The 13,670-nt window shown below is 45.6% G+C and overlaps 1 pseudogene; it reads right to left on the reverse strand.

The window, feature by feature from the left end:
• Positions 1 to 4,196: 4,196 nt before the first annotated feature.
• Positions 4,197 to 7,492, reverse strand: LOC136466838 (ADP,ATP carrier protein 1, chloroplastic-like; annotated as a pseudogene).
• Between the last annotated feature and the right edge of the window lie 6,178 nt (positions 7,493 to 13,670).

Here is a 13,670-nt window from a genome sequence, read left to right on the forward strand (position 1 = left end):
CAACTAGAATTGTTGAATAGGTGGCTTGCAACCCTTGTAGAGCAAGAGCTAGTTTGTATTTTGCTATTTGTTATACTAATCAAATTGCTCTAGTCGGTTTGTAGATTTTTAAATAGGCTATTCATCCCCCTCTAGCCATATTAGGACCTTTCACAGTTTCACGCTGGCGCAAAGAGTGATCGAACGCTTAGGGCCTGCCTCCGATGAGTGTTGACGTACGCTGACGTGGTGGCGTGAGGAACAACAGTGACGTGTGGCAGTCAGAGAATGATCGGACGCTGATGCTGCGTCCGATCATGACCGACCGGACGTGTCCGGTCACAGTTGAGTTGCTCTAGGAGCTCTCTATACTCAATCGGATGATGGCCTTCCTACGTCCGATCGTGATCAAACTGACACATTCGGTTGTGAATGGAACCTCTCTGGAAACAACCGGACTTGGCAGAGGTGCGTCCGGTCATGGCGCTATGCTACGTCCGGTCATCACTTGACCATTGAGATCAAGTGACCGAGGTTGAACATAGGCGACATGTGGCATGCATCCGTTGTCCTAACGCTGGACTAGGTGCGACCGGTCGATCTAACCGGAGCGTCTAGTCACCCTGAGTTTTGTCCAGTGAAGGGTTAACGGCTAGTTTAGCCCATGGGGCTATAAATAGAAGGTGATCTCGGCCATGTCTGGTTGCTGGGCACACTAGAGCCTTGGTGGCTTATGTGGTAGTGCTTGGGAGCCCTCTAACTCACTCTAGCTTGATAGTGTTCATCTGATTAAGTGAGTGAGCGATTCTAGTGCGATTGCATCATGAGGTTGCATCGAGTGGCACTAGGTGGTCGTCTTGCAAGCCGGCGGTGCTTGTTACTCTTGGAGGTTGCTACCTCCTAGATGGCTTGGTGGTGGTCTCCGTCGAAGCCCGTAAAAAGCTTATGCGGTGTCGAAGAAGAGCTTTGTGAGAGGCATTGTGCTCGCCCCACGGGATCCGCGAAGAGCAACTCTAGTTGAGCATGTCATTGAGCTACCCTCACTTTTGGGGTAGGTTCTTGCGGTGCCCGACGTGCGGGCTTGGCGGGTGATGCCAATTAGCCGCCGAACCACCAAGTGAGCGGTCGACACAACGGGGACGTAGCATGTTGGCAAGCACGTGAACCTCGGGAGAAAATCACCGTGTCAACATTGTTCTTTCCGTTGGTTTACAATCCCCTTACATAAGCTTGTAATTATTTTCATATACATTGTGCTTGTGTAGTTGCTCTTGTAATTAGTTAGCTTGTGCAGCTCACTAGTTACCTTCTTGCTTGTGTAGCATAGAAATAGCTCCCTTGTATGGCTAATTTGGTTTGTGTAACCTTGTTAGTCACATTGCTTAGTTTGTGTAGCTGAGTATTTGTGCTCTCTAATTTGGCATTGGTTGCCTTGTTATTGAGCACTGCTAGTGAGCTTAGTTGGCTTTGTGCTTTTACTTACTAGCATGTGTAGGAGCTCCCTCGTTGCTTGAAATACTAGTGGCATAGGTTTGTGTGACCTTGCTCCTAGAATTGGATAGGTGAGCACTAGCTAGCCTGGCACCTTTGTTGCCTAACTAGGATCTTTATAAGGTGCTTGTGAACTTTGATAGAGGAGTGTAGTCTCGGCTAGACCGAATTGTTTTAATTCCACATTTGTTTTGATTAGCCGACGTGATTAAATTTCGTAACAACTATTCACCCCCCTCTAGTCGCCATCTTGACCTTACACTTATGTATTTAGCTAGTGCAACGAGGCCTGATATCTTGTTTGCTATGATCAAACTTAGCCGGATTATTTCAAATATGGGAGATAATCGTTGGTGTGCTCTTGAGAGTGTATTGCGCTATCTAAAAGGGACTATGAGCTATGGCATTCAGTATACCAGGTATCCAAGGGTACTAGAGGGTTATTGTGATGCAAATTAAATATATGATGCTGATGAGATTTACGCCATAAGTGGATATGTGTTCTCACTTGGTGGTGGCGCTGTTTCATGGAAGTCTTGCAAGCAGACCGTCTTAGCGAGATCAACTATGGAAGCAGAACTCACAACATTAGATACCACCACTGTAGAGGCCGACTGGCTTCATGAACTCCTTATGGATTTACCGGTAGTTGAAAAACCAATACCGGCTATTTCCATAAACTGTGATAATCAGACAGTGATAATCAAAGTGAATAGTTCTAGGCATATGAAGAGGCGGTAAAAATCTGTCAGAAAACTGAGAAACTCCAGAGTAATAGCGTTGGACTATGTCCATACATCTAAGAATCTGACAGATCAGTTTACAAAGGGTCTACCATGCAATGTGATAGATGGTGCATCGAGAGAGATGGGCTTGAGACCCCACTTGAAGTCATTCCATAGTGGTAACCTATTCTATGTGATCGGAGATCTCATGAAGTAGAATGGTGAAACAAGCCAGTGGTTGACCGATGGAGAGATCCTTTGAAATAAGGTCCATGTCATTTGAGATGCATATTTCTAATATGTTGTATGGCAGGATGGTATAAACCTTAATGTGGCCCGAATGGCTTATATTAAGCAGAGATGTTGGCTTACATGACATCTTAGAAGAAGCACACCTATATGAGTTCGACTGCTAGTCATAGTCTATGAGATGTGGGTAGTCTCTAGATACTCATGAAAGGCCCAGGAGTTTGACTTATATGCTCCAACCAGATGGGATGCTTTAGGCAGCCTTGTATCAGTAAAGGACTTAGGTGAAACTTATTTCGCATAAAACTATCAATTCAAGGCATAGTCCATTGTTCAGTTGTGAAGAAGTGTAACCTCTGTTCTAGGTGAATGTTCAACTTAACAGTCTCCACCGAAACACTGGTTTATTAAACAATAGCGGAACTTAGAGCATTTTCTATACCTTGTAATTTGGTGGGGATTGTTGGATTTAATTGGGTTTGTCCAATTTTTATTCAGCAATTAATCAATTGAAATTCCAAGATCAAAGTTAATGCTAGGTGTAATTAGTTGGGTCCTTCATGTGGTGTAACTTACGGTTTGATGAGGGTTAAGTGCATGATGACCATTATGTGTTGGTGAATCATGATTTAGTGGTTCATGGTGTCATAGTGGTTTTCATTACTAGTAACAGACAATTCAATTGTCGTTTCATAAGTTACTTGTAACTTACAATGACATGATAGCTGCTAACTCTTCATGCACCTAGCTCTATAGCTTCATCTTCCTATGTCGCTGCATAAAAGGGACACTTTCTCTTGTTTGCGAGCGAGAAGAGAGAAGAGAACACATAGCCAGAACACCGCCACACTGTTGTTGTGCTGCTCTCTATCATCCCTGTCTCGGTTCCTGCGCGCACAGGAATAGGGAGAGTAGGCCTCCGAAACCGGCGCCGTTCGTGGGTTCATCTGCTCGGGTGAAGACCGACAATCAGGTTTTTGAGGAGTGATCACGCGACTGCTTGATCGATCCACGACCTATGACTTCATCTTCTTCCCGGCATTCGTGACGACGGCAGGAGTTCGGCACTGCAACCTCTCTACACTGCATCGAGCGGGACGACTACACCAACAAATGCTATGTCGACTAGCGTAACCAGCTTGAGTGCCGCTGGATATGTTCTAATTCATCCTTTATCATCAGCGATTAAAATCATGATTATTAGTATCATCTACATGTCACGTACACATATATGAGGCCATAAATTTGTTCTTAATCTTTTTCTAGATTAAATTAATACTGAAATCACTTAAATTTCTAACAGTAAAGGATTCACAACATATCAAGTCTCGCTTTACACTGAATGGATTGGTGTAGCAGTTATGCTTGTGCTCGCCCGTTGCACGCGCGCTCTAGCGAATTGGTGTAGCAGTTATGCTTGTGCCCGCCCGTTGCACGCGTTCTCTAGCGATCACACAAAAACATTCCCAGTTCCACTCTCTAGCGATCGGCACACAAAAACATTCCCAGTTCCGTTAGAGTATGAGCATTCTGCATCACTGATTGAACCATGACCATGTCCGCCTTTTATGCTCACCTAGGCTGTGGGCCTACGGTAAAGGGTATTTGTCCTGGGAAAGCCCATGAACCTTACGTGTAAAAGGAACCTGGCTACATCACTGTTTAGTAGGAATATGGATAAATTGGAATATATGATACGGTTGATACCCATAAATATCAAAACCAGGCAAAATATTTTTTCACAAGGAGGACTAGCTAACGAAGATTATCATGAAGCAGACTCCCCAAAATTTTAATAACAAACAGAAATAGTTTATACCAATGGAATGAAACAAACAGCTACAGATACTCACGGTGAAGTAAAAAATACGCTACAACAACAGAAGAACATGCCTTCTTATTTCTCATATCATTCCTGCCTTCTTCAGCAGCTTCAGATAAAAGGCCCAAGAAACTTTTGGTTCCTCCAAAGGCTTGTACTAACTAAATTTCTTGGGGAAAACTTATTGAGACTGTTGGCCTGATTTCTCCGTGGTTGTACTCTCAGGTTCTTGAGACTGTTTGGTGGCTGCGCCATTTGCAGACGACTCACTAGCTAGAGTTTCTTGGAGAGAACCATTTCCAGTCCTGACTACTTTGGCAGTTGTTTCGACGGCCTGTGCTTTCAGCATCTTTTCTCTCTCGAGATCTTGCTTTGCCAGGGAAGAAAACTGCGAGTCGAGGGACCTTACAGCACCCAGCCATGCAAGAACAATCACCAGGAGTATTCCACCAAGGTAGGGTGTCGAATTCGCAAGAGATCCAAATGACAGGATCATGAACTGCTGGATCAAAGCACCTCCAGATTTCCCCAAGGGGTTGCAGACAACGTCAATAGCTGCTTTACCTTTAACCTGTTATCATGACCAGAAAAAGTTGAGAACAAAAGCAAGAAATGAATATGAAGGTTTCATCAAACTGAACATTAGATTTTCTTTTGGGAATATAATTGCCATCATCAATAAAAGTGTAAAATCTTATTATGTACGTTTACATGACTTTTGGTACATGATTATGAGCCTTTCACTTGACCAAAGTCACTTATCGCAGTGTTTCAGAGATATAGATACAACTAGAGTCAAGGACAAATCAGCACAATATCTTTCACATAGAGCTAAATTTAACACAGGGTCCAGTTTCCAACATCAAAGAAATTAATGTGGCTTCATTAAAAATAGGAATCTCGTGTTCTACAAGTTATGATATATGCTGATCACACCTACTCCTCTGATGAGGTTAAGTAATCAGGTACCAGTATTACAAACTTAAATTATTCTGCTCATAGGAGCAATCATACCAATACAAGTGTCATTTATGGCAAGATATGCATTTGATATGAATCTACACAAGAATCGGTAATTTTTGGAGACTCACCTTCATATCCTCATCCAAAGGAATGTATGCCATCTCTTTGCAAGGATCAAACAGACTGTATTTTGCACTCTTACTGAAAATGTTCTGCATTGCTCCAACATAGACTGCCGCAAGCAAAGGCGTCATCCCAAACTTGGTCATAAGAGGAGTCAATGGCTCACCAAACAAAATCAGTGAGAAGAACCCAACTCCTGTGAGAAGTAACACTGCAGGCTGTGATCGTAGCTGCAACTCCCCACCCACAGTTTCTGAGGATTACTCTCCCTAACAACATCATTGTAAATGTAGCTATGCCAGGTGGCAGTTGAGAAATCGCCCATGAATGAAGAATATTCATTCGGGCTTGGGAACTGCAAGACACCAGCGGAAAATTAATTGGCAACTATACTGTATATGTGTATATATATTACTAACAGGCCAGAATACATCCTTTGAGATTAACATACCTGTGCTTTCAATTTTGATTTCCATGTCACCTCGACAAGGTTAATGCTTATTCCATAAGCAACGACCAATGTGGCAAGATCCCTCACATACCGAGATGACAACAGAACCTTCATGCTCTCACCCATGCTGAGCTTTGGCTTGTCCTGAAAGGTTATGTTTGCAGAATCGTTAAGGAGAGATCCATAAACACAAGCAGAAGAATAGTAGAAAATCTGTCAGGGCCAACCTTCTTTTTCCGTTCGACCACCGGCATAGATGAGTTATCAATAACAAACTTGTTCACTCCCCAATAGATACCGCTGATGACAAGACCCAGTATAACCACTATGCTCATCATGGCCTTCAACGAAATTGCCCAACCATCCACTCCAGGACCCAAATTCTTCCTCATGTTTGAGAAATATTTCACCGTGCGCCCAGAGAAGATGAGCGCCACATTGGCACCAAGCCCAAACAGAGGGTAGAACTCTTTGGCCTCTTCAACTGTAGTAATCTGCAATGATTAAAAGCACCTGAATGAAGATATATAAAACAAACAGCACATCGGACAACTATATATTGCCCTTGATCTTGGAAGGGAACTCTGTTAATTTCTGCGCATAAAGACAACCACACCCCACCAGCCATTCCAAAGTTTTTTTTTTTTTTGGAAAGGGGATATTCAGAGTCCACAACAGAGCCAGCATGAATTACAACTTGCAATTTTAAAATGTCTAGCCATGAATCACTAGCAGTTCAGTAGAGAATTCGCAATAGGTGAACCATTATTAAATTATTACAGCTGTGACAGAGAGGACACAGTAATAGAATTGGGTGAACCGTCCGTACCTGATTGGCAAACCCCCAGAAGAGGACGGATATGACGACGCTGCCCCAGAGCTCGGCCATGACGTAGAAGAGGCAGAAGCTCCAGACGCGGAGGATGGCAACGGGCCCGAGGAAGCTGGGCCCGAGCGAGGCGAGGAGGCGGTCGGCGAGCGCGGTGGGGTGGATGGCGTCGCGCATGGGGTAGAGCACGTAGGCGAAGGCGCCGAAGAAGGCGATGAACGGGAAGATGACGGTGTAGAAGAGCGCCTCCTTGGAGAGAACGTCGGCGAGCTTGGTGTAGAGGAGCATGAAGCCGATCGCCATGGGCAGGTTGACCCAGGTCTTGAGGAACGGGATGATCTCGGCGCTGCTGCCCTTGGCGGTGACGACGAGCACGTCCTTGGTGTCCCGCAGGATGGTGTAGTTGAAGAGGATGCAGAAGAACATGAGCCCCAGGGGCACGATCTTCTTCAGCGTCTTCGTCTCCACGCTCAGAAACTTGGGCGACGCCGCGGAGGCGTCATCCCCGGGCGCTGGGGCCGCTGCGGCGGCGGCGGAGGCGGCGCGGAGGGGCGGGAGGCAGGGGCGGAGCGGGAGCGCGGCGGGCAGGCGGAGCGGAGCGGGCCCGGGGAGGTGGCGCGGGAGGCTGAGGCGGAGCGGCGCGGCGGCCGCCGGGGCGTGGGCGTGGCGGTGGCGGAGGAGGTTGTGGTGGTGGTGGTGCCCGGCGGAGGCGGAGGGGAGCGGGAGGCGGAGGAGGCGGAGGCGGTGGCTTGCGACGAGGCCGGACTCCATGGTGGCGGAGGAGGCGTGGAAATATCTCGGGCGTGGAGGAGGAGATAAGGTCAGGCGCCCGGCAAGCAGGGAGTTTGGGAAGGGGAGGCCACTTTCTTATACTCCAGGATGGTGGTGGTGGTGGTGGTGGCACAGAGATTAGAGGAGGGCGGTCGTTTGGTTACCGAGGGATTAACGGAGTGAACCTTCACTAATCGTGGACAGGGGAGAGTGATTGTGAGTGTAGGTGAACGAACGAGCTGACGGCTGGGGTCGGGACAGGGTGGGTCACTGGTTACTACTGCCTGTCTAGTGAGGATATTCTCTCCTGCTTTTTTGCATTTATAAAATTGGCTTGTAATGCAGCACACACGCTATGCCAAACATAAAAGTGTCGCATAATTCAGCTGCACTTGTAGCCATCAGATATCAACACTTATAGGTGCTTTTTTTTTTTTGCAACTTCTGGTGGGGTACACATTCAAACTCCCCTTTTTGCTAAAAGCTTAAAAAATCAATACATTTGCGTCTTGTTCATTTGGGCTGGTTTGACTTATAAGCCATGACTAAAAGTACTGTTGACTGGTTTGGTGTGAGAGAAAAATACTATTCGTTGGCTGATAAGCCATGGCTTATAAACCAGATACGAGCAAGCGAACAGACGGTTGGTTCTTACTTCCTCCTTTCTAAATCTTGTTCAAACTTTTCTAGGCACATATATTTTAATATACACCTAAATATACAATATGTTTAGATATATATTAAAATTATATATATTTAAATAAAAACTTGAACGACTTATAATTTAAAATAGATAAAATAATTCTTAACAAGGTCAGCTTCAATTCGATGCTGCCCCAAAAGTCGCAACACTTCATATGCTTTCAAAGAAGACCCAAAAGTGACATTTGTTGCGTGAGAAGAACTGAAGACAGGACATGAGGCTGTTGGAAACCATGGACTGAAAGATGAATGAAATTCACTCGGAGATGGTAATAAGATTACAAGAACTAGTAGTCATAGCAAACATGATAGTGTCGTCCACTCGTCCTATATCACGTTTAACTGGAAACTACAAAACCTGCTTTATGAGACTATAGCCTTGTTTAGATCATCCGTCGAAACTTTACACCCTATCACATCGAATATTTAGATACATGCATGGAGTATTAAATATAGATTAAAAATAACTAATTGTACAGATTGTGACTACTTTGCAAGACGAATCTTTTAAGCCTAATTAGTCCATGATTTGATAATAAAGTGCTACAGTAGCACACATGCTAATGGCGGATTAATTAGGTTTAATAAATTCGTCTCGCGGTTTAGTGGCGGATTCTGTAATTTGTTTTTTTATTAGTATCCGAACACCCCATGCGACATCCCATGTAACATCCGATGTGACATCCCGAAACTTTACACCCTGGATCTAAACAAGGCCTATGAATGTATTGAGAGCAGGATTTTCAATTTTGATGCTCATTTTTTCAGCCACCCGAGAAACTACAAAAGTTTCAAAAAGTTTTGAGAAAAAACTGTCAATTTTTTTAGACTAAAACTGCAACAAAAGGTGTGAATTTCTAAACAAAAAATAGATATAAACAAACTATGGCATGATTTATCACTACTCATCTATTGGAGAATATGTAACACAAGCAATATAAAATAGAGTTATGCATTTACAATAAAGCACATGCATTAGTGTAATACGAAAATTCGGTTTTCTTCTTTAAGCCGCCCTTAAATGCCATGTTCACTTGGCTTATAAGTCGTACTTTTTCAGCCAACAAACAATATTTTTCTCTCACAACGAATTAGCGAACAGTACTTTTAGCCATGGCTTATCAGCCAAGCGAACAGGGCAAAAAATACTAAAGTCATGAAATTTCATCAGAATTTTAAACCCTGATTGAGAGTAGCCTTAGGCCCTAGAGATTAAATAAGATTTCACTGTTTGGTTGGATGATTGGCAATGTTTATCAGGCTGCAGACCCTTATCCTAGACCTACACGTCCAAAGTTGGAAATCATCCCCTTATCGAGTTATCTGTACCATCTCGGTATGTTTCAAGTACAAACTGAGTTAACTTAGGTGAACAACAGCAGCCACGTGCATGTAAAAAAAGGGCGTGGCTAGTGTTCGGACGTCAGGATGGATGCGCGTGTCCGGACACCCACACAGCCCGCCCCGTTTGCCTTCGTCCTGATCCACGTGCGTACTTCGCCCTCGTCTCTGCCCCCGTTGATCGCCCCTGACTCCCCTCCTCTCTCTCTCCGTATGGGCGGCACTTAGGAGCTGAAATGAGCAGCTAAGGACAAGCATGCCCCCAGCTTGCCTCGACCACATCACTGCAGCACCACCATCCGCCGGCCTCCCGGCGCGCCGCACGCCCAGTCCACTCGTCCTCGGCTCGCCCCGACCGAACAATATAAAACACTTGCAACATGAAAAATATTTGAATGTAACATACGTCTAAAAATAGATGAAATATTTGGAATATGCATTTGCAACATGTGTGTGAAACACATGAAACATCCAAAAATTATAACTTGTAACATGAAATCACTTGCTGCAACATAAGATTGAAACAGCTGAAACATTTGAAAACATACTGTTGCAACATATGTGTGACACATATGCAACATCCAGATAAAAAAACGATTGCAACATACGTCTGGAAATAAATGAAACATTTTGAACAAATGCTTGCAACATGCTTCTGAAACACGTGCAACATATGCAACATGTGTAGCATCCCCGATCTACTTTTGCAACATACAACTGAAACGTCTGAAACAACTGCAAGATATATATGCAACATAGGGGAACAGAAGGCTGGCGCAACCGAGAAATCGGGCTTTGAACAACACCATGGCAAGCGTCGCGGATCTGCACCGGGATCCCACAGCCGAAACATGCCTGGTGACTCGCGGGAGTGGCAGACGGGTACCTCTGTGGAGCTGCCCCGGACCTCACGGAGCACGACCTTGTCGAGGTCGTTGACGCCCTTGCAGTGCTTGACGGGTGCCGCCTCCTGCTTCTTGTCGCCCGCCGGCGACGATGACATGTCGTCGACATGCTGTCCTTCCGCCGGACCGAGCCGCCACCACACGCCGAGGCCGAGTGGAGCGGAGCGGTGGAACTGGAGGGAGGGAGAGGAAACGAAAGTGGAGAGAGGCATGCATGCAGATGGACCAGCTCGAGGTCGATTTAGGGAATTTTCGGACAGTGGCCCTATGCGTGCGTGTTTTTTTTTTGAGAGAGAGACCGAATGAGTGGATGGGACGAGACACGTCCAGACGGAATAGATGCCCGTGGGTCAGGGTTAGCAAAAAAAAAAAAAAACTATAGCAACACCGATTTTCTGCAGTGGCATGGGTGTCCAAACAAGCAGCCGAACAGGGCAAAACATCCATATACGCGCAGTAGTAGTAGTATATACAGGCTCCGGCACTTGGTATAAGATACGAATACGGTACGATTGACATGGTGTTCGGCTGGTACACTTGATCACTGTAGCACGATTGATTTTGAATAATTTAATAATGTTTTATAAGAGAGAATAAGCTACCACAAATTGAAACAAAAAAGATGTGAGCAGCCGAACACCCCCGCAACGGGTACAGCCTCCCGTGTGGCCGTGCCGGGACACGCGGCGCGGCACGTCGGCAGCTCGAATCTGGATGGGCGCGGACGCGGGCGGGCCCGGGACGAGGTCCTCGCGGATGGATTGACGGCCAGGAGCTCGCGATCCCCTGTGTTTGCCCCGCCGCAGCGTGTCACGTGAACGTACCAACGTGCCCCAGCCGGCGCTCTTTTTACGTCCGCTCGCCGCCGCCGCGGGGCCTCCACGGCAAAATGGACGGTCTGCAACGCTCGCTCCGATCCGGCGCGTGGCGCCGAGGCTCGAAACTGTGGTCGGGGCGGGCAACGTGCCTTGACCTGAACACACGAGTGGAGTACTCACGGCGAAAGGGTCATTACTTTACTGGAACGTACGTGATCGGCACATATTCTAATTCGCAGCCAGTGGTGAAGGGAGGAGCCCCAGGCGGGTGGTAGCTTGATTTTCCGTGTCAAACCACGAGCGTAGGAGCGAGTGCTCGGAAGGAAGGACACGCATTCCTTCCGCTCCTACTTGTTGCACAGTGGTTGGAGTGGAGTGTGGGTTAATAGCTGTTAGGCCCAGCCTTTTGGCTTTACGCGCGTGACCGTCACGGGCCTTTTGATCTTGCCTGCAAATATCTTACCGCTGTCGCCTTCTAATTGCGTTGTTTTTCCGTTTTCCCTTTTCGGCGACGCATGTTCTTCTCGTACGCTTATGCTTCTGTTGTTGTCGTCACAGGCACAGACCACAGGTATTACGAAATAATGAATACAGTAGGGGCGCATGGCTCTTGGTTTATATACGGTCTTTTATCAAGCACAACTGCACAAGGAGTATGTATAAAATTCGAAATAAAAAAAGGATAAGCTGTATATGGCGCGAGCAAATGTGAAGGTTGATGTGCGTAACTGCGTAAGTTTGCAAACGCTTTAGGGGTTATACAAGGCTCTCAAGGCTCAAGCTCGGTCGGCGCTGCCATGCTCCGGTGGTAGGGTAGAATTTTTTTTAACATAAATAGCAGGAGCTCTGTCTTTCAATTAAGAAAAAAAAAAGAATTTTAAGATACAATGGCTCATAGGCCGTGAACCCGCAATGTAGCCAAGGATTGGCTCTACCGTCCGACAGCCCTTACACCATGATTGCAATTACGCTACCTTAGGTGATCACTCGAAAAGCCCTTCTATACTCCTCTAGATTTTCTTTAATGCGGGTTGCTACTTCCTGAGCTGTTAAGAACTTTTGATCGAAAATTCTTCGATTTTGTTCCTTCCAAATATTCCACATGGTGTAGATAATCAATCCATTGAAGTGTCGTCTTTTATCCTTTGGTACGGATCTTGCCGCATTCTCCCACCATTTACCAATATTATCAAATTGCACCGGGTGAGCAGCTTGAAGAATATTGAAATTCTCCCAAGTTGAGATTTGGTTCTGTGGCAGAACCTCCTAAGTTATAGGGCCCACATGCACCTGTCACTGTCCGACGACCTTTGACATCTATGCATATGTTTCCATGAACTTAAAAAGACTGTCGGGTGTCCTCGGGGAACCCCGAATCATCCACGATTTCCGAGCAGGATCACGTTACAGAGTCATTGCAGTATTACAACATTTATTCAAATATCAACACCAGAGTAAAAACAGCGGAAGTCTTACGATAACATAGTTTACAAACCAGTTGTTTCAAACTTTGCAAACTAAGTTCGATAATTATTACAAACCATAGTAGTAGTGGAGTGGCATAATTAATATATATACATAACACACAAAATAAACATCCTATCCCAAGGATCACATATTTACTTCTCATCGTCAGAACGAACGATAGTCATGCAGCACGATCCAAAACAGATCTGCTCATGAGGCTCACCTGCAACAAGGGTCAACGAACCCTGAGTACAAAAGTACTCAACAAGACTTAACCGAAATATTAACTGATAGCATAGGAATGCAGGCTCAGGGATTCAAGGTATGGTTTTAGCAATAATCAAAGTTATTTTGCGTAAAAGCTCTTTGACAAAATTCTTTATTTCAACTTGAAAGGATCAAGATGCCCAAGAGCGGGGGTGAATTGGGCTAATTCGAAATTCTCTTGCAATAAACAAATCCTACGGATAGCCCAATTAACCCCTTGTGCCTAGAAAAGTGTTTCTATCAAACTAATGCACAACGAACTCACAACCTATATTCCAACCTTACTCTAGCAAGCAATTCTATGGATGTAAAACAAGTATTGAATTGCTCAAAGTAAATACTCAAAGTAAGTGCTCAAGGTAAATAGGGAGAGAGAGGAACGCGGCGATGTTTTGCCGAGGTATCGAAGAGTCGCCACTCCCCACTAGTCCTCGTTGGAGCACCCACGCAAGGGTGTAGCTCCCCCTTGATCCGCGCAAGGATCAAGTGCTCTCTATGGGTTGATTCTTCGACACTCCGTCACGGCGAATCACCCAAAGCCGCTCACAACTTGAGTTGGGTCACCCACAAGCTTCACCGGGTGAACACCAAACTCCCAATCACCACCAAGCCGTCTAGGTGATGGCGATCACCAAGAGTAACAAGCACGAACTCTCACTTGACCACGCGAAGCCTAATGAGAAGATGGATGCACACTTTGCTACTCTTGATTTGCTAGTGAGGCTACTCTCTTGGATTCTCAAATCACAAACACCTCACTAGGACCT

Source organism: Miscanthus floridulus, chromosome 7, assembly GCF_019320115.1.
Source record: "Miscanthus floridulus cultivar M001 chromosome 7, ASM1932011v1, whole genome shotgun sequence".
In the NCBI taxonomy this organism is placed as follows: Eukaryota; Viridiplantae; Streptophyta; class Magnoliopsida; order Poales; family Poaceae; genus Miscanthus; species Miscanthus floridulus.